The following is a 26,993-nucleotide window of genomic DNA, read 5'->3' as shown; positions in this document are numbered from 1 at the left end:
ACTGAGGTGGAGGTTAGTGCTGTACAGTGTTCAAGGGTCTGATTGAAACTAGGAAGAAGCTGTTCTTTATTTTGGTGCTCACAGACACATAGATATGTCGGGACTGGAGTTATAGATCACGTGCAGGTAGAAGCGATTTGTTTCAAGCTGAAGATAGACACAAAAAGCTGGAGTAACTCAGTGGGGCAGGCAGCGTCTCTGGAGAGAAGGGATGGGTGACGTTTCGGGTCTCGACCTGAAATGTCACCCATTACTTCTCTCCAGAGACGCTGCCTGTCCCGATGAGTTACTTCGGCTTTTTGTGTCTATCTTCGGTTTAAATTAGCATCTGCAGTTCCTTCCTACACAGGGATTTGTTTCATGCACCATCGTGCTCGGTGCAGACATTGTGGGCCGAAGGGCCTGTCCCTGTGCTGTACCGATCTATCTTCAATGATCTGCGAAGGGTCTCTGCAATGACTCTGCACCAGCCTCGACCTGGCCCCTCAATGAAGCAGGATTCTCCCAGTGAACAGTGGGGATTCCCAGTTTGTCCTGACCTTGCATGGCCATGTTGTTTCATTGGAGCTCCAGCATTCCTCTGCTTTGCAGGCAGTTCTTAAGTTGGCCGCCAATCCCCGGCCATTAAGAGAGACTGTGGTGAAGACACCATGTTATTATTCTTGTTTGACATCAAAAGAAAAGTGCAGGACTGTAGAGAACAATGGGTGTCACAGTGACGCAGCAGTAGAATTGCTGCCTTACAGCACTAGTCCAGGTTCGATCCTGCCCTCGGGTCCTCTCTGTATGGAGTTTATACCTTCTCCCTTTGACGGGTGTGGGTTTACCTTGGATGCTCCGGTTTCCTCCCACGCTCCAAAGAAGCACAGGTTTGTAGGTTAATGGCTTCGGTAAAAGATTGTAAATGTCCCCTAGTGTGTAGGATAGTGTTAGTGTTCGGGGATCGCTGGTCAGCACTGACTTGGTGGGCCGAAGGGCCTGTTTCCATGCTGTATCTCCGCAATAGCCTAAATTAAATTGATCTGCATCTCGATTCCTCCTTCATGCATCGCACCCCAGAGCTGAGGAAACATGTTGGTGAATTAAAAAGGGCAGAGGTTAACAAAGACGTGTGGCCTGGTGGAAGTAAATTGGAAGACGCTGAGTTGCTCCAGGGTCTTTTCTCTGTTGTGCAACTTCCCTGCCTGTGCAGCAAACCTGGTCTCTACCGACTCAACACAGAGGATTAACAGGACAGAATAGAATTGCTGCCACACAGGGCATGTTACTTTTACGTGTTACATGGTGGATTTAAAGCTGAAGATTGATCAGGAAGTCCTGCAGGTACTTCTGCAATTGACACTATTGTTCAGTGCTCTGTGTAGACAATGGGGCCTCGAGGGAGGGGGGGTCAATGGACATGCAGTGTTTGGTTTTGTATAGTTTAGAGATACAGCGTGGAAACAGGCCCTTCGGCCCACCGTGTCCGCGCCAACCAGTGATTCCCGCACACTTACACTATCCTACACACACTAGGGACAATTTTCAATTATACCAAGACAATTAGTCTACAAACCTGCACGTCTTTGGACGGTGGGAGGAAACCGGAGATCCCGGAGAAAAACCCACGGGGAGAACCTGCAAACTCCGTACCGACAGCACCCGTAGTCAGGATCGGAACCGGATCTCTGGAGCTGTGAGGCAGCAAATCTACCGCTGCGCCACCGTGCCGCCCCACAGCGTTGAGCTCGGTTGGTAAGCAGGACGCATTTGATGTTGCTGGTGCAAACCATGCATCTGGAACAAATCACATGAACAGCAGGTACAACTGGAGGAAGAATAGCACATCGTAACGCCCCCAGGGCTTGTGTGGTGCCATCTCTCACCCACTGCTCTGAAGTCAACTGTTCGATTGGGGCTTCTGCATGAAGCTGAAACGAGCCAGCCATTGCAAACGTCACCCATTCCTTCTCTCCCGAGATGCTGCCTGACCTGCTGAGTTACTCCAGCATTTTGTGAATAAATCGAATTGCAGTGTCCTATCTAGGTCAGCTCTCCCTGGAAGTGAGAACAACACTGACCTTCAGCTGGGTTTCAAGGATTTGACCAAGGTTGAGAGATTGCAGGTGGGGTAGAGGTCACAGATCTAAAAGCACTGGGAATAGACCTATATTTTTTTAATTGACTGGTACTTTATTGGCGCGTGCAGTGAGATTCTTTGTTTGCAAGCAGTGCAAGTGTGCAAAAGTAGATAGATAAAGGGTGCTGACCAAGTTACAAAAGTATTCAATATTTATTCACAAAATGCTGGAGTAACTCAGCAGGTCAGGCAGCATCTCAGGAGAGAAGGAATGGGTAACTCAGTCTGAAGAAGGGTCTCGACCCGAAACGTCACCCATTCCTTCTCTCCTGAGATGCTGCCTGACCTGCTGAGTTACTCCAGCATTTTGTGAATAAATACCTTCGATTTGTACCAGCATCTGCAGTTATTTTCTTAAAGTATTCAATATAGTCCCTCTTCCATCTCCTTCCCCCCCACCACCCCTCTCCCGCCCCTCTGTTCTCACTTTGTCCCTCTCACCTTAAATCTCTGCCCTAATTACAACGAATCCCAGGGTCGCCAACCAAAAGCTGGGATAAGTTAGAGGGGGCAACTGGACATTTAAACTGCCAACACAGCAAGTAAAGTGCTGAATAGGCTTCCGCACTGAGAGTTTCTATAATCCAATGAAATAAATCATTTGAAAATGTAAAGGACATTTCTCCTGCAAAGCAAAGTTCTTGCCATATTATCGGATGGAACTTTCCTAGTCGCCCAGAGTTGAGTCTTACTAGTTTCACTGTCCTTTTGTTATCACCTCCTCCACAGCCAACAATAGACCATTGTGGGCTCCTTGGCCATCGGCGCCGACTCTGTGTTGTTCTGCCCCTTTTCATACCTCTGATTTCCCTCTCCCCTGACTCACAGCGTGAAGAAAGGTCTTGACCTGAAATGTCACCTATTCCTTTTCTCCAGAGATGCTGCCTGACCCACTGAGTTACTCCAGCATTTCGTGTCTGTCTATTCTCCACTATTTCCAGTTTTCTGTTACTTGTTAAATGTATCTGCGTTTCCTTATTCCCCAATATAGTTTGTTAAGTGGAAAAAAGAGCAACGTTCTTTAATACACGTGCGTTTATACTCGTTCAGAAGCTTCACAGCCGGCTGTTAAGTTTCTCGTTAGATTACCCTCATATTCCACTTTGTGTAGGAAAATAACTGCAGATGCCGGTACAAATCGAAGGTATCACAAAATGCTGGAGTAACTCATTATCTCAGTAATGCTGCCTGACCTGCTGAGGTAGCTGGATTAACTCATTATCTCAGTAACGCTGCCTGACCTGCTGAGGTACTCCAGCATTTAGTGATATTCCACCTTCCTCTTTTGCTTATTGATGCAATCCAGCACCTGCAGTTCCTTCCGACTGCATTCAACATTGTTGTGCACAATTCCCTCTCCAGCTCTGGCAACCTGTGGGCGCCTGTGGCTTCCTTCACAGTGCTGAGCCAGTGCAGCCTCCTGTTGTGTTGAGTGCCTGGTTTGCCACAAAACCCGCTGGAATCCGCTACAGTGATTGTACAGAAAACGCCCGGACAGTTTTGATGAGACCAACCAAGGCAACCCAGTGGCTAAATCAGGTGCTGGTGGATAGGAATAATATGGTCTGGTGCTTTATGTTGTCGCATGTACTGCAGCACAGTGAAATTCATTTTAGTACACAGTGCAGCATGTTTCACTATACATCGGCACTTAGATACATCTTAGATAAGCATCTTGGAAATAGTACAAGTGTATAGCAGTAGTACACAGATTTGCCAGTTTGGCACCATTTTCAAGTCCCAGTTGTTGTAAGTGCGGGCATCTTGATCTGACCATGAAGGTCTGTTGTGCTGGTGGTGTTGCTGGGTCGGCCTGGGCAAGTGTGGCCGTGGTGTCCTCTGCCACTGAAAGCCGTGTCTGGTCCACGGGCTTGGCCTCTGGGATCAGCGCCCGGCCCAGCCCAGCCCCGGCCTGTTGCAGGGCCTCCAGCGGCCCACTCCCCTGTCATGCAATGCACTCCCTCCCGCATTCCCAATCCACAGCGACCAAGTCGGGCCCGGGAAACTTCGCACTGGAGAGAAAAGGGACAATTCCTCAGGCCGAGGTCCATTAGAAAACTGAAGGCCGGCAGAACAGATGGTGTGTGGGAAGATCCAGCAACTCCCTGACTAACAGAACATATGCAGGTTCTTTAGCACTGTCAAGAACATCAACCACCAAGGGCTTACTCTGTTAGCAGTCGGGAATTAGAGCTTATCAAGGCTGGGAGGCAATCAGCACTGCCGGCAAAGAGAACCAACAAACTACCCGGCTGTGACTCTGACCTTGTCATGAATGTCCTTGGCTCCATCCCTACAACAGTCCAGCCTTATCACCACCTGCCACTGGCTGAAAAGGCCATTTATCAAGGGAGAAACAACAAGACCTCGGCAGCAGGCCGCATCCCTCTGAGATTCCAAAGCTTCGCAGAGAGGAAATTCAGACACAAATTCACATCCTCATCTCCCTTGCCCGGGAGGAACAGGTAGCTGACCAACCCGCCCTGGATAAACTAAAGGTTCGGTCCAGTTTTGAGTAGTTAGTCTCTCTAAATAATTTAAAGGGAGAGTTGGTATAAAGTGTTCATGAACACTTGAACTTCTAGAAACACTGACAGTAGGAGTTTTGCTCTTTTGTAATGCAGGCTACTTGAAGACAATCCTGACCCGAAACGTCACCTATCCATGTTCTCCAGGGATGCTGCCTGACCCGCTGAGTTACTCCGTCACTTTGTGACTTTTTTTGTAAAGCGGCATCTGCAGTTCCTTGTTACTACAGATGGCCATTCCTTGAACTGACCATTGCCCTGAAAGTTATTGATTGAAAGGGTCCGTGGAGAATTCTTCTCGCTTTTGGCGTCACACAGAAATTCCTCTTCATTCTATATCTGCTGCATCATGTAATGTTAGCAGTGGGTCCTTCACTGGGACAAGCTCTGTGCAGATTGGGGGTCAAACCCCGAACATTATTTCTCAATCTTTTAGTCCCATTAATGTGACTCGCCTCTGACAAGCCTCCCACTAGGATGAGGCCACCGACTGATCCCTGGGATGGCAGGACTTTCATATGAAGAAAGACTGGATAGACTCGGCTTGTACTCGCTGGAATTTAGAAGACTGAGGGGGGATCTTATAGAAACATATAAAATTCTTAAGGGGTTGGAGAGGCTAGATGGAGAGGGAAGATTGTTCCCGATGTTGGGGAAGTCCAGAACCAAGGGTCACAGCTTAAGGATAAGGGGGAAGTCTTTTAGGACCGAGATGAGAAAACATTTCTTCACACAGAGAGTGGCGAGTCTGTGGAATTCTCTGCCACAGAAGGTAGTTGAGGCCAGTTCATTGGCTATATTTAAGAGGGAGTTAGATGTGGCCCTTGTGGCTAAAGGGATCAGGGGGTATGGAGAGAAGGTAGATACAGGTTACTGAGCTGGATGATCAGCCATGATCATATTGAATGGCGGTGCAGGCTCGAAGGGCCGAATGGCCTACTCCTGCACCTATTTTCTATGTTTCTATGTCTGAGTGCAAAGCTTCAGAAGCAAGGGCAATCCCACCTCAGTCATTGACTTGGCACACGTAGACGATGCTTGTAGACATGTTGCATAATGTCTTATGCACATTCGATTATAGCTCACACTAGTTCTATCATCTCACTTTCTCCCACTCACTACCCTCCAGGGGTAAATTTACACAGGCAACTAACCTATAAACCCCACGTTTGTGGGATAAGGAAGGAAACTGTAGCACAGGGAGAACGTGCAAACTCCAGACAGACAGCACCCAAGGTCAGCATCGAACTGGGCTCTCCAGTGCCAGAGTGGATGTGGAGAGGATGTTTCCACTAGTGGGAGAGTCTAGGACTAGAGGTCATAGCCTCAGAATTAAAGGACGTCCTTTTTGGAAGGAGATGAGCAGAAATTTCTTTAGTCAGGGATGGTGAATCTGTGGCATTATATTTGCCACAGAAGGCTGTGGAGGCCAAGTCAGTGGATATTCTTAAGGCAGAGATGGTTAGATTCTTGATCAGTGCGGGTGTCAGAGGTTATGGGGAGAAGGTAGGAGAATGGGGTTAGAAGGGAGAGATAGATCAGCCATGATTGAATGGCGGAGTAGACTTGATGGGCAGAATGGCCTAATTCTTTCCTATCACTCACTTCCAGCTGCCTGCCCTCCACAGACTCCAACCTTATCGTTCCCCAGCCCCGCATGGCATGATCTCCCCAAATTCCACAAACACAACTGCCCTGGCAGACCCATTGTTTCTGCCTTCTCCTGCTCCACTGAAATCATTTCCACTTACCTCAAATCCATCCTCTATCCCCCCCCTGGTACAATCCCTTCCAACATATGTCCAAAATACCTCACAAGCTCTTTGTCTTTTTTAATGACTTTTGCTTTCCGAGCCCCCACTCCCTCACCTTAACTCGTTTCCTCTCCCCTGACTGTCAGTTTGAGGAAAGGTCTCGACCTGAAACGTCACCTATTCCTTTTCTCCAGAGATACTGCCTGACCCGTTGAGTTACCCTAGCTTTTTGTGTCTATCCTGGTGACTAAGTTTGGATGCGGCCTGGATCTGACAATAGACAATAGACAATAGGTGCAGGAGTAGGCCATTCGGCCCTTCGAGCCAGCACCACCATTCAATGTGATCGTGGCTGATCAATCTCAATCAGTACCCCGTTCCTGCCTTCTCCCCATACCCCCTGACTCCGCTATCCTTAAGAGCTCTATCTAGCTCTCTCTTGAATGCATTCAGAGAATTGGCCTCCACCACCTTCTGAGGCAGAGAATTCCACAGATTTACAACTCTCTGACTGAAAACGTTTTTCCTCATCTCCATTCTAAATAGCCTACCTCATATTCTTAAACTGTGGCCCCTGGTTCTGGACTCCCCCAACATTGGGAACATGTTTCCTGCCTCTAACGTGTCCAACCCCTTAATAATCTTATATGTTTCGATAAGATCCCCTCTCATCCTTCTAAATTCCAGTGTATACAAACCTAGTCGCGCCAGTCTTTCAACATACGACAGTCCCGCCATTCCGGGAATTAACCTAGTAAACCTACGCTGCACGCCCTCAATAGCAAGAATATCCTTCCTCAAATTTGGAGACCAAAACTGCACATAGTACTCCAGGTGTGATCTCACTAGGGCCCTGTACAACTGCAGAAGGACCTCTTTGCTCCTATACTCAACTCCTCTTGTTATGAAGGCCAACATTCCATTGGCTTTCTTCACTGCCTGCTGTACCTGCATGCTTCATTTCAGTGACCGATGCACTAGGACACCCAGATCTCGTTGTACGTCCCCTTTTCCTAACTTGACACCATTCAGATAATAATCTGCCTTCCTATTCTTACCACCAGTGGATAACCTCATACTTATCCACATTAAACTGCATCTGCCATGCATCCGCCCACTCACACAACCTGTCCAAGTCACCCTGCAACCTCATAGCATCTTCCTCACAGTTCACACTATCACCCAGCTTTGCATCATCTGCAAATTTGCTTACGGTACTTTTAATCCCTTCATCTAAGTGTGAAGAATCTCTCCCCCTCACCTTAGCAACCTTTCTCCCTGCCTCTGCTGCTTGTTTCATGGAACAGGCTCCTTCCTTTCTTTCTCTCTTTCTCTCTCCCCTGCTCTCTCTCTCCCTCCCTCTCTCCCTCTCTCTCTTTCTCTCTCTCACCTTCTTTCTTTCTGGGCTGTTAACAGCTGGGAGGTGCCTGCTGCAATCTGCCTTGGTCTCTTCCACCATCCTCGTAATTTCCATCGAGGATGTACAAGCCACAGTTGCCTGAGGGGCTGTGATTTTCTAAGGAACAAGTCCCCAGATGGCATGTTTTTTTTGTGGGAGGGGGTGGGTGGAAAGGCAGTGAGATTGTAGCAGAAATGTCGGACTTATGCTCTTCAATTTAAATGCCCTAATAAAACTTTTGTTTTCCAGTTTTCAAAGCTGCAATTGCACAATAAAATAAACCTGTTAACTCTCGTACACTGAGCTTTCAAAGGCACCTTAACCCGAGCAAACAGTGGTGTGTGCAGTGGATAAAAATAACAATGGCACAACACAAGCTGGAAGTCCAGGCTAATAAATCATCTGGTAAACCAGACCCTAAGAGCTTGGGTAACCTAGAGATGTCCTCTATGAGAGGGTGCAGGCGGGCAGGCAGGCAGGACAACTGACTCCCGGGACTTTATGCAAACATAACAAAATACTAACCTGGTCTGCAGCAGCCATTCTGCGCGACAAATCAATGCTCATTCACATTCTGCTCTGTGCTGGTGGTAGATCCTCAAACTGTACATCACAAATCTGCCACTTGGCCACAGTTCGGGATCTTTTGAGAACCGCAAGTTGACTGAACATTGCACAACAAAAAGTACTTTTTGATTAATGAAAGGAAGACGTTGATTCATTGTTTTTTCAGTCTCCCTTCAAGAATTGACAATCATTTTCTGTTAGAAAATAACTGCAGATGCTGGTACAAATCGAAGCATATTCACAAAATGCTGGAGTAACTCAGCAGGTCAGGAAGCATCTCAGGAGAGAAAGAATGGGTGACGTTTTGGGTCGAGACCCTTCTTCCATCATTTCCTGTTAACTCTTTCAGTGGAGGTTTTTTTTCTCTCTCTTTCTTTCTCTCTCTCTTTCTCTCTTTCTCTCTCTCTCTCTCTCTCTCTCTCTCTCTCTCTCTCTCTCTCTCTCTCTCTCTCTCTCTCTCTCTCTCTCTCTCTCTCTCTCTCTCTCTCCCTTTCCCCCTCCCTCCCCCCTCTTTCTCTCCCCCTCTCTCTCTCCCTCTCTCTCTCCCTCTCTCTCTCCCCTCCCTCTCTCCCCCTCCCTCTCTCCCCCACTCTCTCCCCCCCCTCTCTCTCCCTCCCTCCCCCTCCCACTCTCCCCCTCTCTCCCTCCCTCTCTCTCCTCTCTCTTTCCCTCCCTCCCAATGGATGTAAACATCTCAGTAGAGGAGGGGCGTTTTATCTGGAATTCTCACCAACATTTATTTGAAAGCATCATTGATGATTAACAGGTATCATCGCTTTGCTGAGATTGTTATTAGCTGCCTTGCTTCCCCATGTCAACAGTGAGTGCACTTCAAAAGTTCAGTGAAAAGGTGCATCATTCTGGAAATGTACGCCTTAAAAGCTCTGCTTCACCTCTCTGCTTAAGGTCACTCCATGGGGCCACAACAAGAGAGCTGATGCTTTGGGTGACTTCCAATCTTCTACTGCTTTGCTTCCCGCAGTATCCTGGAGATCATAGACTCATATAATCATACAGCGTGGAAACAGGCCCATCGGCCCAACTTGCCTACATTGACCAACATGTCCTATCGACACTAGTCTCACCTGCCTGCGTTTGGCCCATATCTCTCTAAACCTGTCCTATCCATGTACCTGTCTAAATGTTTCTTAAACATTGCGATAGTACCTGCCTCAACTACCTCCTCCAGCAGCTCGTTCCATATACCCACCACACTTTGTATGGAAAAGTTACCCCTTCAATAGTCAATAGTCAATTTATTTGTCACATACACATAAATGTGCAGTGAAATGAAAGATTACCCACAGTCCAACAATAAGACCAATAAAAATAAGCAATAAAAATAAGCAATAACACACACAATCACAAACCAACATCAAACAAAAAGAAACATCCATCACAGTGAGTCTCCTCCAGTCACCTCCTCACTGTGATGGAAGGCCAGAATGTATTTTCTCTTCCCCTGCCGTCTTCTCCCGCGGTCAGGCTGTTGAAGTTGCCACGTCGGGGCGGTCGTGGCTCCCGACATTGAAGCCCCCGCCAGGCAGAGAAAATCCCGCGGCCTATTTCAGGCCGTGCCGGACGATGAGAGGTCTGTAGCGGGCCGACCTAAGCCCCGCGACCCAAGCCCCTTATGTTCCTGTTAAATCCCCCCCCCCCCCCCCCCCCCATCGCCTGAAACCTATGTCCTCTGATTCTCGATTTCTCTACCCTGGGCAAGAAACTCAATGCTTCCACCCAATCTATGCCTCTCATGATTTCAATTCCTGGATACCACAGGCAATGATAAAGACTTGGTCTCTCAGGGTATATGTGGGGGGGGGGGGGGAGACTGACATTGTCCAAATGTGTGTTGCACTGATGTTTCTGGATAACTGTTGCATAGACATGTTAATGAATTTTGGGGGGGGTCTTTCTGCAGCATCACTCTGAAAGACGTACAAGACTAGGATACATTTCCCTGCTGAAGTATCCAAACATCTTACTGCAGCTCCTTTAGAGTTCCCACCACAAAAATCAACGCACTCCTTCAGTTCTTGGCTCCTTGGATCATTCTCCAAATCTGGTTCCTTTGCCTTTCGGTTTGCATTTCGATGTGCCAAAGTCCAGACCTCTGGAATTCCTTTGCTAATCCTCTTCTTTCTCCCCTTTTAAGCATTTCCTTCTTCAATCAACCTTGTCTTGCTTCCATTTCACATTTCTGTTTACACTCGGGTGAACTTCCTCGGGCTCCTTCACATCATCGAAGGTGCTGTATGTGTAGGAAGGAACTGCAGACGCTGGTTTACACCGAAGATAGACACAAAATGCTGGAGTAACTCAGCGGGACAGGCAGCATCTCTGGAGAGAAGAAACGGGTGAGACCCTTCTTCAGACTATATTAATGCAAATCGTGGTCTGAGTTCAAATGAGTTAACATTAAAATGAGTTAACATGTGGCGAGATATAAAAGAACGACAGTTATTGGAAAGATTTAGTAAGTTTAAAGTTCACTGCTCTGTTATGCTGACAAATTTATGGATGGAATCTGGCAAATGCAATCCCATAAATTGCCAAAGTGTTATAACCTCACGTAACTAAATCAGAACGTATCTATTGCCCCAACAGAGCCAATTGTAAATAAGAATAGCAAAGCAATGAACTTAATTTTGGGCAGATATCCACAAGTAACATTACAAGTTGGGTCAATTGGCACAGACACCAATCCTATTGATGATTCATTGCTCCATTAAAAGAACATCTTCATAGAGAGAAGGTGGAAAAAATAACCTTCATTTCTATAACTCCTTATATAACTACAAGAAATACCAAACGCTGTTACACCAAGTGAAATATTTGTGTTATATTCATATTTCAGTAGAACAGAAGGAAGCCATTCAGCCCATCAGGTCTATGTCAACACTTTGAGCAACGTTCAAATGAAAGAAAACGACACAAAGTACTGGAGTAACTCAACGGGTCAGGCAGCATCTCTGGAAAACTTGGACCGCTGAAGTTTCGGGTCGGGACCTTTCTTCAGACTGAATTCCATTCACCAACTTGCTTCACCGTAACCTTATTCTCTTACACGTGCCTCTGATCAAACACCCCACTGTTCACCACTGCCCCCCTACACAAGGGACAACTAACCCAACAACCAGTGTGTGCTTGCAATGTGGTGGCAAAGCACAGCTTCCAGGAGAGACCCATGGCGTCACAGGGAGAACATGGCCGTGGTGGCGCAGCGGTAGAGTTGCTGTCTTACAGCGAATACAGCGCCAGAGTCCCGGGTTCGATCCCGACTACGGGTGATATTCTCCATTCTTCTAGTCAGCTCTATATCTCTAAACTAAATTGAACTAAACATGCAAGCTACACGCAACTTCCACTGAAGGTCTGAATCAAACCCAAGTCGACAGAGCTGTGAGACAGCAGAACTACCTGCAGACCCGGTGTATCACAGAGTCATGCAGTCACAGAATCCTAGCGAGATAGGGCATAGCAATTGTCCCTCCCCATCCTAGTTCACCCACTAGTTCCAGTGTCCTCCTGATTAAACATCACTGATTGTATGCCTATTGTCACCTATACCTCTGTTAACAATGTACCATTCGAAGGTAGACACAAAATGCTGGAGTAACTCAGCGGGTCAGGCAGCATCTCGGGAGAGAAGGAATGGGTGACGTTTCGGGTCAAGACCCCTCTTCAGACTGAAACGTCACCCATTCCTTCTCTCCCGAGATGCTGCCTGACCCGCTGAGTTACTCCAGTATTTTGTGTCTACCTTCGATTTAAACCAGCATCTGCAGGTTTTTTTCCTACACAATGTACCATTATACATTTCCTTGAACACCCTTTGATCTGTGTTTTCACACTTTATCCTTCCATATCTCTATGTATCCCTCTCCCCTGACTCAGTCTGAAGAAGGGTCTTGATCCGAAACATCACCCATTCCTTGCCCGCTGAGTTACTCCAGCCATTTGTGTCTACCTTCATACTAATAGGCCCTTCAGACCACTGAGTCTGCACTAACCATCAACACCCCCCCCCCCATGTATACTAACCCAATGTTTATCCCGTTTTTTATTCTCCCCACTACCTATCAATACTCTCCTGATTCTACCACTCACCTATACATTAAGGGCAATTTATGGCAGTAAATTTTAATCTACCAAACTACATTTTTTCGGATAGACATAAAACGCTAGAGTAACTCAATGGGCCAGGCAGCATCTCTAGAGAAAAGAATAGGAGACCGCACGCCACGGTTTTATCTTCTCCCAAAATCCACAAACAGAATGGGTCCTGGCAGCCCCATTGTTTCTGCTTGCTCCTATCCCATTAAACTAATTTTCACATACCTTGACTCCATCCCATTCCCCCCTGGCCCAATCCCTCCCTACCTTTTTCCAAGACACCTCACGAGCTCTTCAATGACTTCCGTTTTCCAGGCCCCCACTCCCTCATCTAAAAAAAATAGCGGTCTGAAGAAGGGTTTCGACCCAAAACGACAATCGTCCTACCACAGCCAGACAGCAGTGCTGAACTACTATCTAACTCTGATGTCCCTCTAATTATCCTTGACTGGACTTTGCTGGCTTTACCTTGCACTAAATGTTATTCCCAAATCATGTATCTGTACACTGTAAATGGATTGACTGCGATCGTGCATTGTCTTTCTGCTGACTGGTTAGCACGCAACAAAAAAGCTTTTCGCTGTACCTCGTTGCACGTGACAATCAACTGAACTATCCGGAGATGCTGCCTGTCCCGCTGAGTAACTCCAGCATTTTGTGTCTATCTTTGCTGCAAACCAATGGCTTGTCTTTCAGTAAAACATTCTCGACAGTAGTGTCCGGGCACAGTGGACGCTGTGGAAGGCTTGGTCCTGAGGGAAAGTAAGAGGCCAAGCCTTTTGGAGTCAGGTTGCACAGGTCCTGCTTCGAACATTCCTCAGGATGCCTTGTTAATGTCAAATGAAGGTCTGCTGGCCCCTAATAACAGGAGCTCCGTTGAAAGATCGGCAATGGGGAATCGACACTGAAAGGCAGCGAGAGATAACAATAACACCGACAAAATGGAAAGGAGGGATAATTGAGGGGTGGGGAATGTTAGCTTGAGGGCAGGCCATGCTGTGATGTAGAAACTGTGGCTCCCCACGGTAATGATTTATAGATGAGTCCCAGGTAAAGAATTCCGCACTTTAATGTGAAAAGATACACGCTTCTAACTTTGTTGCACAGCTTGCAAGCGAACCTATAAATCCTTAATATTTTTGGGCAGGAGTCTGTGTGGAGATCTGGGGTCATGTGTGTCATTTACAACACTGATGGATGCCTCCTTGCATTATCTCTGATCGCTGCCACCGTATCACAGGCAGTCCAGCTTCAGGCTCACAGTATTTCATGCCGTGCCACAACTAAAACTCAAGTCAGACAGGCAAATGGCACATAAAGTGAATAATGATAACCTATAGACAATAGACAATAGGTGCAGGAGGAGGCCATTCAGCCCTTCGAGCCAGCACCGCCATTCAATGTGATCATGGCTGATCATTCTCAATCAGTACCCCGTTCCTGCCTTCTCCCCATACCCCCTGACTCCGCTATCCTTAAGAGCTCTATCCAGCTCTCTCTTGAATGCATTCAGAGAATTGGCCTCCACTGCCTTCTGAGGCAGAGAATTCCACAGATTCACAACTCTCTGACTGAAAAAGTTTTTCCTCATCTCAGTTCTAAATGGCCTACCCCTTATTCTTAAACTGTGGCCCCTTGTTCTGGACTCCCCCAACATTGGGAACATGTTTCCTGCCTCTAACGTGTCCAACCCCTTAATAATCTTATACGTTTCGATAAGATCTCCTCTCATCCTTCTAAATTCCAGTGTATACAAGCCATATTTGTAACGCATCCTTCATGTAGAAGATGTCTCAAGGCACTTCAACAGTAACAATTAAGAGGTGATCACTGGTGAATAAAAAGATGTTTTTTTATATTGTTCTGCATAATCTCGTTCTTTGTTAACCAAGGCAAGGCAAGTCTGAAGAAGAGTCCCGACCTGAAACGTCACCTATCCATGTTCTCCAGGGATGTTGCCATACCCGCGGAGTTAGTCCTGCACTTCTTAAATTCATCAGTGATAGGACCAGAATGAGGCCATTCAGCCCATCAAGTTTACTCCGCCATTCAATCATGGCTGATCTATCCTTCTTTCTTAACCCCATTCTCCTGCCTTCTCCCCATAATCCCTGACACCCGCACTAATCAATAATCTATCTATCTCTGCCTCTGTATCTTATTCTGGGTATCTTTCCTTCCTTGCATCCCTTCCAAGGCCAATGTATCTTTTCTAAGTTGAACTGCTTTCAGTGTTCCAGTTGTTTTCTGACACAGATATAGATCTTCACGGATCAGCCAAAACATTATGACCTGATGAGCCAAAACATTATGACCACCTGCCTTAATATGCTGTTGGTCCTCCGTGTGCAGCCCCATACGCAGCAGGGTGCGATGCACTGTGTATTGTGCCACATTCCTCCCGTGACCACCATTAAAATTTTCTGTGACTTGTGCCACAGTCGACCTTCTGTCGGTTCGGACCAGATGGGATAGCCTTCATTGCCCTCGCGCATCGATGAGCCTTGGGCGCCCAACACCCTGTCACCGGTTTGTGGTTTGTCCCTCCTCGGACCACTGTCGGTAGGTACTCACCACTGCTGACCGGGAGCACCCCACAAGCCTTGCCGTTTCAGAGATGCTCTGACCCAGTCGTCTGGCCGTAACCATTTTGCACTTGTCAAAGTCGCTCAGGTCTTTACTCCTGCCCATTTCTCCTGCATCCAACACATCAACTTCAAGAACTGACTGTTCACTTGCTGCCTAATATATCCCACCCCTTGACAGGTGTAATTGTAACAAGATAATCAATGTTATTCACTTCGCCTGTCAGTGGTCATAATGTTTTGGCTGATCGGCGTATAGCCCAACTTCCACGGAATCAAAACTTCAAAACTCTCAAAATATATTAAATTGGCTCTAATTCTCTAAATTCCAGGGAATTCAACCGCAGATTGTGTACTCTCACTTTGCAAGTTAGCCTTTCAAAACGTATTTCCCAGTGTGTGGCCTCGACTCCTTACAATTAACACCACTAAATTAAAGGCTTTCAACAGAGCCCTTGTGGAACATTGGCCAAAATTGTTTCAGGCTGTCACTCCAGGTACGAGAAGTAATTACTGAGACCTGAGCCAAAGTTTGGAAAGTTGGAACACTAGAACTAAAAATAGTAAACTTTCTTGCTGGTCCAGTTTTCTCCTTTAATTCACCCATTTGTACTGAATGTTTCCATCATTTCCTCACTGGCCCCAGTCGGATTACATCTCTCTCTGTGGAACATCCCAATGAATCACTGTCTACATGTGAAACTTTACTTTAGAGATACAAGAACAGGCCCTTCAGCCCACCATTTTCACACTGGCCATCGATCACCCGTTCACAAGCCAGTCCTACATTATCCCACCTTCTCATCCACTCTCTACACACCAGGGGCAATTTACAGGGTGCCAATTAACCTACAAACCTGCACATCATTGGGATGTGGGAGGAAACTGGAGAACCTGGAGGGCACCTGATGGCACAGTGGTAGAGTTGCTGCCTTACAGCGCCAGAGACCCAGGTATGATCCTGACTACGGGTGCTGTCCGTACGGAGTTTGTACGTTCTCCCTTTGACCGCGTGGGTTTCCTCCCACATCCCAAAGACATGCGGCTTTGGAGGCTAATTGGGTGCTGTAAATTACCGCCTAGTGTGTTGAGTGTGAATGAGAAAGTAGGATAATATAGAACCAGTGTGAACAGGCGATCGATGGTCGGTGTGGACTCGGCAGGCCTGTTTCCATGCTGTTTCTGTAAAACTCTTAGGTATGTCCCCTGACATGCAACAACTGTTTTGGTAGAGAATGTAACATATTTAAAATGAATCATCTTACCACAACCAGAGAGCAGTGCTGAACTACTACCCACCTCATTGGTAACCCTCAGACTATCCTATATCAGACTTTGTGTTCAGGAAAGAACTGCAGATGCTGGTCTAAATCGAAGGTATACGCAAAATGCTGGGACAGGCAGCATCTCTGGAGAGAAGGAATGGGTGATGTTTTGGGTCGAGACCCTTCTTCAGACTGAAATGTCACCCATTCCTTCTCTCCAGAGATTCTGCCTGTCCCGCTGAGTTACTCCAGCATTTTGTGTCCAACTTTGATCAGACATTGCACGAAACATTATTCCCTTATCATGTGGCGCAGCGGTAGAGTTGCTGCCTTACAGCGAATGCAGCGCCGGAGACTCAGGTTCGATCCTGACTACGGGCGCCGTCTGTACGGAGTTTGTACGTTCTCCCCGTGACCTGCGTGGGTTTTCTCCGAGACCTTCGGTTTCCTCCAACACTCCAAAGACGTACAGGTATGTAGGTTAATTGGCTGGGTTAATTAAATGTTTTTAAAAAATTGTCCCTAGTGTGTGTAGGATAGTGTTAATGTGCGGGGATCACTGGGCGGCACGGACCCGGTGGGCCGAAGGGCCTGTTTCCGCGCTGTATCTCTAAATCTAAAATCTATACACTGCAAATGGCTCAATTGTAATGATGTATTGCCTTTCTGCTGACTGGATAACACGCAACAAAAGCTTTTCACTGTACCTCGGTACAGGTGACAATAAACTAAACTGAACATTTGAAATGAAAAGATTAACGCCAATGTTAAAATGATGGATATTCAGCTCCTGTGTTCCAATACCATAAACAGTATTGGTAAAGTTATATTTCCAGAACTATATCACTGAAGAGTCGCAAGCTTTTCTTTCAGGCAGTTTTGCAAATAACTAGGTGTGTCTCTCTGTGCTGTGGTACCGATGGCATTTCTGGCTTGGAGCAGCCATGGTGTTATATTTTGCATTAAAAATGGATTAAGAGAAACCTTTGGCTGACATTTCTCTCCAAAGTACATTACCCAGGTGAGTGCACAATGAGAACATTTCCTGTCATCCATTCAAAGGTCAGCTCTTTGGCACGTTAGGAATCTCATTTAATTCCTGTTTGGCAGTTTAGTGAGTTAATTGCACAGCCTCTAAAATGGGCCACCTGATTACAGTCTAGAGAACCTACAACACTTCAGATTAATTTCAAGGCCCTACGTTGGCCTATGAGGCTAATACTGGATCTCCATCCTTTGCTCCCAAGAGATGATGGGCTCATCTGATAACTCAGTCTGATAACGTTGAAGGTCATCGTGTTGGCATGAAGGATGCTCACCTGATACCCAATACAATTCCTGGTGTGGCACTAACCACTGTAATGCTTGGATTGGTGTTAGTTTTAGGCTCAATGGAAATTTTAACTGACACAACCAATGGGTAAGGATTTGACAAGCAATGAGACACACTGGCCCTTTACTCCAGCCTTCCCTGATGCCCTTCCTAATCAAGAACCTATCAATCTATGCTTTAAAAATACCCAATGACTTGGCAACCCCAGCCGCCTGTGACAATAAATTCAACAGGTTCACCACCCTCCAGCTAAAGAGGTTCCTCCTCATCTCCATTCCAAAGGTACACCCTTTTATTCTGAGGCTGTGCCCTCTCGTCCTAGACTCTCCCACTTCTGAGAAACATCCTCTCAACATCCACTCTATCTAGGCCTTTCATGTTTGCCTCTGTGCCTGAAGGCAGGCTTCCCCAGAGACAGAAGCACTGAAATAGTGGGTGATGCTCCTGTGCAGCAATGAGGGAGTGCTGGAGTGTCACCGGCAAGGTTTTTTTCGTAAACTGAGAGCTGGTCGGCTCTCTTCGGTAGACGTAAGGAATCCATGACTCAATTTTTAAGAGCAGCAAGGGAATTCAATGATTCAATGGTACTTTATTATCATCGATCAGCTGAGAATGTTGTTGGCTGCAACCTTCCACCCCCCCCCCCCCCCCCCCCCATTGACGAACTGTACACTGCAAGGGCCAGGAAGTGAGCGGGCAAGATCATCTCTGACCCTGGCCACAAACTCTTCGAAGCACTTCCCTCTGGAAGGCAACTCCGGACTGTCAAAGCAGCCACAGCCAGACATAAAAACAGCTTTTGTTCCACGAGCAGTAGCTCTGCTCAACAACCAAAAGTCTGTAGCCTTCTTTTGCTCTGGTATTTTATTTCATTCTTCACCTGTTTAAACTATAATGTTCTATTCTTAATGTTTTATGTTTTATTCTTGATTGTTTACTGTATGTCGTGTTGTTACTTGTGAGCAAAGCACCAAGGCAAGTTCCTTATATGTATACATACTTGGATAATAAAATGTATTCAATTCAAATTTATTCAATGTGCCCAGGTACAGTGGAATTATTTTTTTACATGCAGTTAAGTGACAATCCACCCTCCCTCCCTCTATCTAGGCTGTTGTTATTCACATTCCACGTCAAAAATGAAACTGACAGGTCATTATTACTGTGAGCTAATTGTCCCCTTGCTTCCCACAACGTGGCACTTTAAAAATACATTTCATTATTTTGGGTTATTGCAAAAAAGTAAAAATAAAAAGCTATTCTTTTTCTCAATGCCACGTAAGTTTGCACTGAAGATAGACAAAAAATGCTGGTGTAATTCAGCGAGTCAGGCAGCATCTCGAGAGAAAAAGAATAGGCGACGTTTCGAATCCGTTATTAATGGAGTGAGAGGGACACATTTTGTCTACAAACAAGAGGCATGCCTGAGACATTGGCACAAAAAGCTGGAGTAGCTCAGCAGGACAGGCAGCATCTCTGGATAGATGGAATGGGTGACGTTTCGGGCCTTTTTTTTTAGAGATACAGCGCGGAAACAGGCCCTTCGGCCCACCAGGTCCGCGCCGACCAGCGATCCCCGCACACTAACACTCTCCTACACCCACTGGGGACAATTTTTACATTTACCAAGCCAATTAACTTACAAACCTGTACGTCTTTGGAGTGTGGGAGGAAACCGAAGATCACGGAGAAAACCCACGCAGGTCATGGGGAGAACGTACAAACTCCGTACAGACGGCGCCCGTATTCGGGATTGAACCCGGGTCTCTGGCGCTGCATTCGCTGTAAGGCATCAACTCTACCCCTGCACCATCGTGGTCGAGACTCTTCTTGCCTATTCTTATTCTCCAGAGATGCTGCCTGACCCGCTGAGTTGATCCAGCGTTTTGTGCCTGCCTTTGGTGTAAACCAGAATCTGCAGATCCGTCCTCCTCCACATGTTTGCACTGAACAGATGTGAACATATGCGATTCAATCAGCTCTACAATAGACTCCCTTACAAGGTGGTAATAAGTTACTTGGCAAGGAAATAGGAACTGGGTTGACGTGTGGCTAGGAAATTTGGAAATGCTGAGATACTGAGATATGTCTGCATCATAATCCCGGAATATCCTGGCTTTTCCCAGACATTCTGGGCTGGCTTTGGGATGCGGCATTGGAATGAGAGAGGATTCAGATAAATGTGATCTCAAGTTCCTTCCAATGGTATCCAATACAATGACAGGAGATAACCTCTCCAGCCATTCCCTGTCATCCCCTGTGTATCAGTGTTTGGTTCATGATGACTAGTTAAAAGAACTTGCAGACCCATTTCCCTGTCCCCATCCTAGCTTGGTCTTGCTTTGCCACACTCAGCAGGGGAAACTACAACTTATTACCACACTCAAACGGTATAAGAAAATAACTGCAGATGCTGGTACAAATCGAAGGTATTTATTCACAAAATGCTGGAGTAATTCAGCAGGTCAGGCAGCATCTCTGGAGAGAAGGAATGGGTGACGTTTCGGGTCGAGACCCTTCTTCAGTCTGAAGAAGGGTCTCGACCCAAAACCACACTCAAACACATCATTTAGTCACAAAATGCTGGAGACACTCAGCGGGACAGACAACATCTCTGGAGAGAACGAAAGGGAGACGTTTCGGGTCGTGACCCCTTCGCAACCTGAAACGCCACCCATTCCTTCTCTCCAGAGATGGTGCCTGTCCCGTTGAGTTACTCCAGCATTTTGTGTTTGTCTCCAGTGTTAACCAGCATCTGCAGTTCCTTCCCACACATCATTTAGTCAGACCAGGTCTATCCTCTGCTTTTCTATCTGAAGACCTTTTCCACTTTGATGCCTCACTAAGGATTCAGTCCCAACAAAACCAGGCTGATAGGGTGCATAGTTCTCATGTGGAGAAGATTGGACAGGGATTTCGGAGTTATAATTTGCTTTCCTTAAAACCACTACAGAATTTATAAGCACGTACTTTGTATAATATTGCACTCAGCAAGAGATTAAAAGTAAACATCTGCTGATATTGTTGCATCCTCACTAATCGTAAAAGTATGCTCAATTTTACCTCCTTATTTAAATGTAACCTTCAAATCTTGTTACAAATTGCCTTACATCATACAACCTTTGGGGATTGCCTTCAACAATCATACAATGAGCAAGCAGTCACATTGGATCAGCTGATGAGTCAAATCCATTCAAGAGAGAGCTAGATAGAGCTCTTAAGGATAGCGGAATCAGGGGGTATGGGGAGAAGGCAGGAACGGGGTACTGATTGAGAATGATCAGCCATGATCACATTGAATGGCGGTGCTGGCTCGAAGGGCCGAATGGCCTCCTCCTGCACCTGTCTATTGTCTATTGTCTATTTCCATATTTTCTAATAATATGGGAAGAGGCTATTTGGCCCACTGAGTTAATGGTGACTGAAAGGACAATCCCATTGCCCACCTGCTCCCCCCATAACACATGGCCATCGATTATAGAGTTACAGAGTGACACAGTGTGGAAACAGGCCCTTCGGCCCAACTTGCCCACACTGACCAACATGCCCCAGCTATACCCGTCCCACCTGCCTGCGTTTGGCCCGTATCCCTCCAAACCTGTCCTATCCATGTACCTGTCAAACCTTTTCTTAAATGTCTGGATTGTTCCAGCCTCAACTGCCTCTTCTGGCAGCTTGTTCCACACACCCGCCACTCTTTGTGCGAAAAACCACCCACTTACGGTAGGTAGATTTGCAGTGGAAAATTAGCGTTCCATGTCTTCGGCACGTTGGAGGAAACCTGTCCCATCACACAGAGAATGTGCAAACTCCACACTGATAGAAGCAGAGGTCAGGATTGAATGCAACCCACTGGAGCAGTGAGGCAGCAGCTCATTCATCCTTACTATGCAATAGGGATTTTGGTACATGTGACATTAATAAAACAATCTGCCAAAGCGTCTCCACCCAAAGCACCACCTATCAATGTTCTCCTGAGATCCTGCCCAATCTACTGAGTTTCTCCAGCACTTTGTGTCCTTTTGAGTATTAATCAACATCTGCAGTTCCTTTTTGTACCTATACACTACCAGCAGTGCCACAACGCCACCCAATTTGGCCAGTGATCAGGCCGAGCCTTGAATTGCAACTAACCCCCATGCAAAAAGTTGTGAACACTGCCCAGTTCATCACCAGCTCTGACCTCCCCACCATCGAAGGGATTTATCGGAGTCACTGCCTCAAAAAGGCAGCCAGCATCATCAGAGACCCACACCACCCTGGCCACACACTCATTTCACCACTGCCATCAGGTAGAAGATACAGGAGCCTGAAAACTGTAACGTCCAGGTTCAGGAACAGCTTCTTCCCTACAGCCATCAGGCTATTAAACTCTACAACCTCAAATAAGCTCTGAACTACAATGGACTATTATTATCATTACTATTATTATTGCACTACTATTGTTTATTTTTTGAGTAGGTGTGTTTGTGTTTATATATATATATATATGTGTGTGTGTGTGTGTGTGTGTGTCTGAAGAGGGGTCTCGACCCGAAACGTCACCCTTCCTCCTCTCCAGAGATGCTGCCTGAGAGTTGAGTTACTCCAGCATTTTGCATCTACCTTTGATTTAAACCAGCATCTGCAGTTCTTTCTTACACATATACCTGCAAACATATGTACTTGTGGGTAGGTGTAAATATACACACTGAACTTTTTTTTCTTTCTCGTTTCTCATGTTGTTTATAGTGTGTTATGTTTAAATATTCTGTTGTGCTGCAGCAAGGGGGGGGCTGAGTGAGGTGGAGGGGAAGGGGGAGGGGGAGGGGAGGGGGAGGGAGGGTCAGGGGGGTTGAGGGGGATGGAGTGGGGGAGGGGGGGAAGGGAGAGGGTGGGAGGGAGGAAGGAGGATAAGGGGGGGTTGAGGGGGATGGAGTGGGGGGCAGGGGGAGGGGATGGGGTGGTGGAGGGAGGAGGAAGGGGGAGGGGAGGGGAGGAGGGAAGGGAGGGGGAGAAAGGAGGGGGAGGGGGAGGGAGGATCAGGGGGGTTGAGGGGATGGAGTGGGGGGAGGGGAGGGGGTGGGTGGGGGGAAGGGGGTTGGGAGGGGGAAGGAGGATAAGGGGGGTTGAGGGGGATGGAGTGGAGGAGGGGGGAGGGGAGAGGGGAGGGGGTGGGAGGGGGAAGGAGGATAAAGGGGGTTGAGGGGATGGAGTGGGGGGCAGGGGGAGGGGTGGTGGAGGGAGGAGGGAGGGGGAGGGGAGGAGGGAGGGGAGGGGAGGAGGGAGGAGAGGGGGGGGAGAGGGTGCGGCACCAATGCAGGAGAGGTTTGGGCCCATCGGGTCCACTTGGTCTAGTATATCCCTCTAAATATAACAGAAACCTATCCTCTAGACGGTCTGTAAGTATTTCAGCTGAGCCCTTGCTTCTGAATTATTTCCCCCTCCTATTTGTGAAGGACCCCCAGGGCCAGTTCAAGAGGAGTTGGTGGCATGTGAGTGAGAGAAAGTCTCTGAATAAAGTTACCAATGTCATACCTCTGTGCTCCCTGCAGCAAATCCCATCAATGGCCAGAAATGAAATCATCACTGCTGTCTCCCTGAAGAATCTTTGGACGTCTCTGACAGCATCGGCTGTGATCGGCAGGTGGTGATAGGTGGCGGAGAATCTATCTTGTAGCGTGACAAGGTGCTCATTCCACCAGCAGGTTGAGAGCCGCTGAAATTAGTAATGATCTTGTAATGACCAGTTGCAGCATGGGAACCATACACAATTAAAAACATTTCTTCCATCGAACGTGTCCAAAGACTGGCAGCTCCTTTTGTCACAAATACCTACGAGAGAGAAGCGAGTGTTACTGAACTTCTAAATTCAATGGGGTGGAACACTCTCCAAGACAGACGTAAAGCCCATCGTTTGACTTGTTTTTACAAAATGTTAAGTGGTCAGCTCGACATAGACGACCACATCTACACCAAACCCAAACCTATCAGCAGTAGACGAGGGCATTCGATTCAATTTGAGATACCAGCTATCAAGACAGATGTGTACAGCAAATCATTCTTCCCACACACAATCAAAGCATGGAATAGTCCTCACCCTACTAGTAGTTACTCAACCAGATGCAACTAAATTTAAGGCAGCTTTTCTTCTCCAAGAAGCCCTTCTTGCTTAAGTCCATACTCCGCCACCTCCAGTTTAAATTCCATTTGGAATATTTTGGAGGACCAAGAACGAAGAACCAAGATCCAAGATCTTGGGAATGCTGTGCGGCGGTGCAAGGCTTTTGTATTTTGGCAAGTCACTCAAGAAACACCTGGAGATGAAGAGGCGAAAGCTGCCTGCACATCTGCATTTTTCAGAGTCACATCTGCTTGTCTCCTAACATAGGGTGCTCGGAGTGTGGTCTGTAGAAGCAAGCAAGGAACTTAGAGTGAAGATAGACACAAAATGCTGGAGTAACTCAGCGGGTCAGGCAGCATCGCTGGAGAAAAGGAATAGGTGGCGATTCGGGTCGAGACCCTTCGTCAGACTCAGAGTTCAGACTCAGACTTAAGACGCTGAAGAAGAGTCTCCACCCAAAACATCACCCATTCCGTTTCTTCAGCGATGCTGTCTGACCCGCTGAGTTACTCCACCTTTTTGTGTCTGTCTTCAGTTTTTTTTTTGGTGTTTTTTTTCCTCATTTTATTTTATTTCGTACATGTTAAAAGACATCAATTAAAAAAACAAAATAAACAAAAAAAACAGAAAAAATACAAAGAATTTCATCCATTACTTAACGTCTTTACATGTGCGAAAAGGAGTAGGAAGAAGTGTGAACTTATTTAATCCTACCCCCCATTCCCTAATCAATATTTATCAAGTATTATCTATAATAACTAATACCTAGATTACCTATATAACTACATATATTCTCACTCACCCCTACAATCATATGAATATACTTATTTACACAATAATGTCTATATTAACTACATCTGATATATATACATACATTAGGCCAATCATATATATACATATATCCGACCATTTACATACAAAATATAAATACAAATATAGTCACCCACCCGTATAATAAGTCAGATATTAATACAAAAATACTCATACTCCCTTATATGTTCATATAGATATACTTATTTAAATAATGATGTTTAAACCAGCGTCTGCCGTTCCTTCCTGTCACAAGGAGCTCGGAGTCTTGGCCGTCTACTGAGTTATGGGTACAGCGTCCCAGAGGTAGATGGGCACAAGCACATGTTTCCAACACTTATTGCCCCACCTCACCCTCTCGGGATTCAGTCAATGCAACCACCCGGAAAACATGAATGAAAGGGACTCATTCTCTGACGGGAGGAATGTACGGTTATTAATCCAGCCCCAAACCACTGTGCTTGAGGGGCAGAAAACTCTCGGAGTCCAATTATAGAACTGTCATTGCAGATCGTGTAAGTTTCTTTTCCCTCATAATGACGGCAAACAAACCCAAATAGGCATTGTTTTTGCTTTAATTGCCTTGTTCTGTGATTGAATTACTCAGCAGTGCCAGGGATATGTCCGCAGGACATGCAAATTTGTAATGTGGCGAGTTCTGTAGATCACGGCATGAGGTAAAAACGTGCAAAAAGTTGTCTTTGACTTCTGCAGCGAGAGGCCATTCAGCCCTGCTGGTCCATTGATGCTCCACTGAGTGCCCTCCACCCCTCTATCATCTCACCCCATCAGCCCTGCAGGTCCATTGATGCTCCACTGAGTCCCCTCCACCCCTCTAACATCTCACCCCATCAGCCACTCAGTCATTGACCTTCCCAGCATGAAGCTGGCTCACTACTGCTCACATTAAACCATTGCACAAAGTTAAGCTTCAGCCCTTATTGTGCGTTACATCATCACATACTGGGCGCCTAACGCGGGCGACACAGTGGTGCAGCGGTAGAGTTGCTGCCTTGCAGCGGCCGAGACCCGGGTACGATCCTGACTGCAGGTGCTGTTTGTACGGAGTTTGCTCGTTCTCCCTGCGACCGTTTGCGTTTTGTCCGGGCCCACCTCCCAAAGATGTGCAGGTTCGTAGGTTAAATGGCTTTGGTAAATTATCCCCAGTGTGTAGGATAGAACTAGTCTCCAGTTGATCGCTGGTCGGCATGGACTCAATGGGCCAAAGGGTCTGTTTCCAAGCTGTATCTCTAAACTAAACTAAATTATAAATAACTACACACTCGTGGATCAAGCACAACTTTGCATGGATGTATTCTGAAAATCTCTGTGCCAGTCTTCACACAAACCAGCAAGGCATGAAACATTGACCAAAGGAGACATCCCACTCTGGAGGCCGTCTCTAACTCTAAAGAGACTGAGATGTATCGTTGGAGCTGCCCATTATTTTTCTGCCTTTGGAGGATACTCCCAGTGATAACATCCAGAATAACTCCCAGTTACTCTCAGAACACTCTCCCTTAAAATCGTTTCTCATGAATTTAAGGCTAAACCAGGCAGCCATCCTTTTCAATTTAAGTTAAGTAGCTGCACAGTGGCACAGCGGTAGAGTTGCTGCCTTACAGCGCCAGAGACCCGGGTTCATCCCTGACTATGGGTGCAGTCTGTACAGAGTTTGTACCTTCTCCCCGTGACCGGTGTGGGTTTTCTAAGAGATCTTTGGTTTCCTCCCGCACTCCAACGACATACAGGTTTGTAGGTTAATTGGCTTGGTATCAATGTAAATTGTTCCTAGTGTGTGTAGAATGGTGTTAATGTGTGGGGATCGCTGGTCGGTGCGGACTCGGTGGGCCGAAGGGCTCCGTATCTCTAAACTAAACTAAACGAGCACTATTTTCATTCAGTGGAATCCATAATTCACCCTCTCCGAGCCTAATATACTGTTCCAGACACTGTAGTGTCCAGAATTAAATTGATACTTCAGATAACATATAACGGACCCCGAAGAGGCAGTCCGTGCTGGAACCTTGATCAAAAAACAATCTGCTGGAGGAACTCAGCAGGTCAGGCAGCATCCATGGAGCTGGAGGACCTGGCCTCCCCCCAAAACATTTACCGTCCATTTCCTTTCACAGAGGATGCCTATCCTGCTGAGTTCCTTCAGCAGACTGTTTATAACTGGAGCTAAGTGCTGCTCTAACCTAACGCCCACCCTTCTGAAGTCTGACACTCCTGGGATGGAGGTGAATATTCCATTCAGTGTTTCCATTTTCAGTTTTGGTTTCATTGATTTACGTCCTTGGACTGCAAATTCCTTGAATCCATTGTGTTCAGTTTCCCTTTGAAAATATTGTCGACTACTTTTTATCCAAAGTGGACATGCTGAGAACACATCAGGAAGTCTGAAGAGTCCC

The 26,993-nt window shown here is 46.6% G+C and overlaps 1 long non-coding RNA gene across 1 annotated transcript; it reads right to left on the bottom strand.

Annotated features, from left to right (window-relative positions):
- Positions 1–297: 297 nt before the first annotated feature.
- LOC144609924 (uncharacterized) lies at positions 298–23,473 on the bottom strand. The gene is made up of 3 exons (XR_013549381.1): positions 23,184–23,473; positions 1,556–1,776; positions 298–1,061 (listed from the first exon to the last, which is right to left on the bottom strand). It is a non-coding gene; the product is annotated as an uncharacterized LOC144609924 (long non-coding RNA).
- Between the last annotated feature and the right edge of the window lie 3,520 nt (positions 23,474–26,993).

The sequence above is a fragment of the Rhinoraja longicauda genome, chromosome 35 (genome assembly GCF_053455715.1).
Source record: "Rhinoraja longicauda isolate Sanriku21f chromosome 35, sRhiLon1.1, whole genome shotgun sequence".
NCBI lineage: Eukaryota > Metazoa > Chordata > Chondrichthyes > Rajiformes > Arhynchobatidae > Rhinoraja > Rhinoraja longicauda.
The sequence above is the reverse complement of the archived record's forward strand: the minus strand, read 5'-3'. Positions and strand labels throughout refer to the sequence as shown.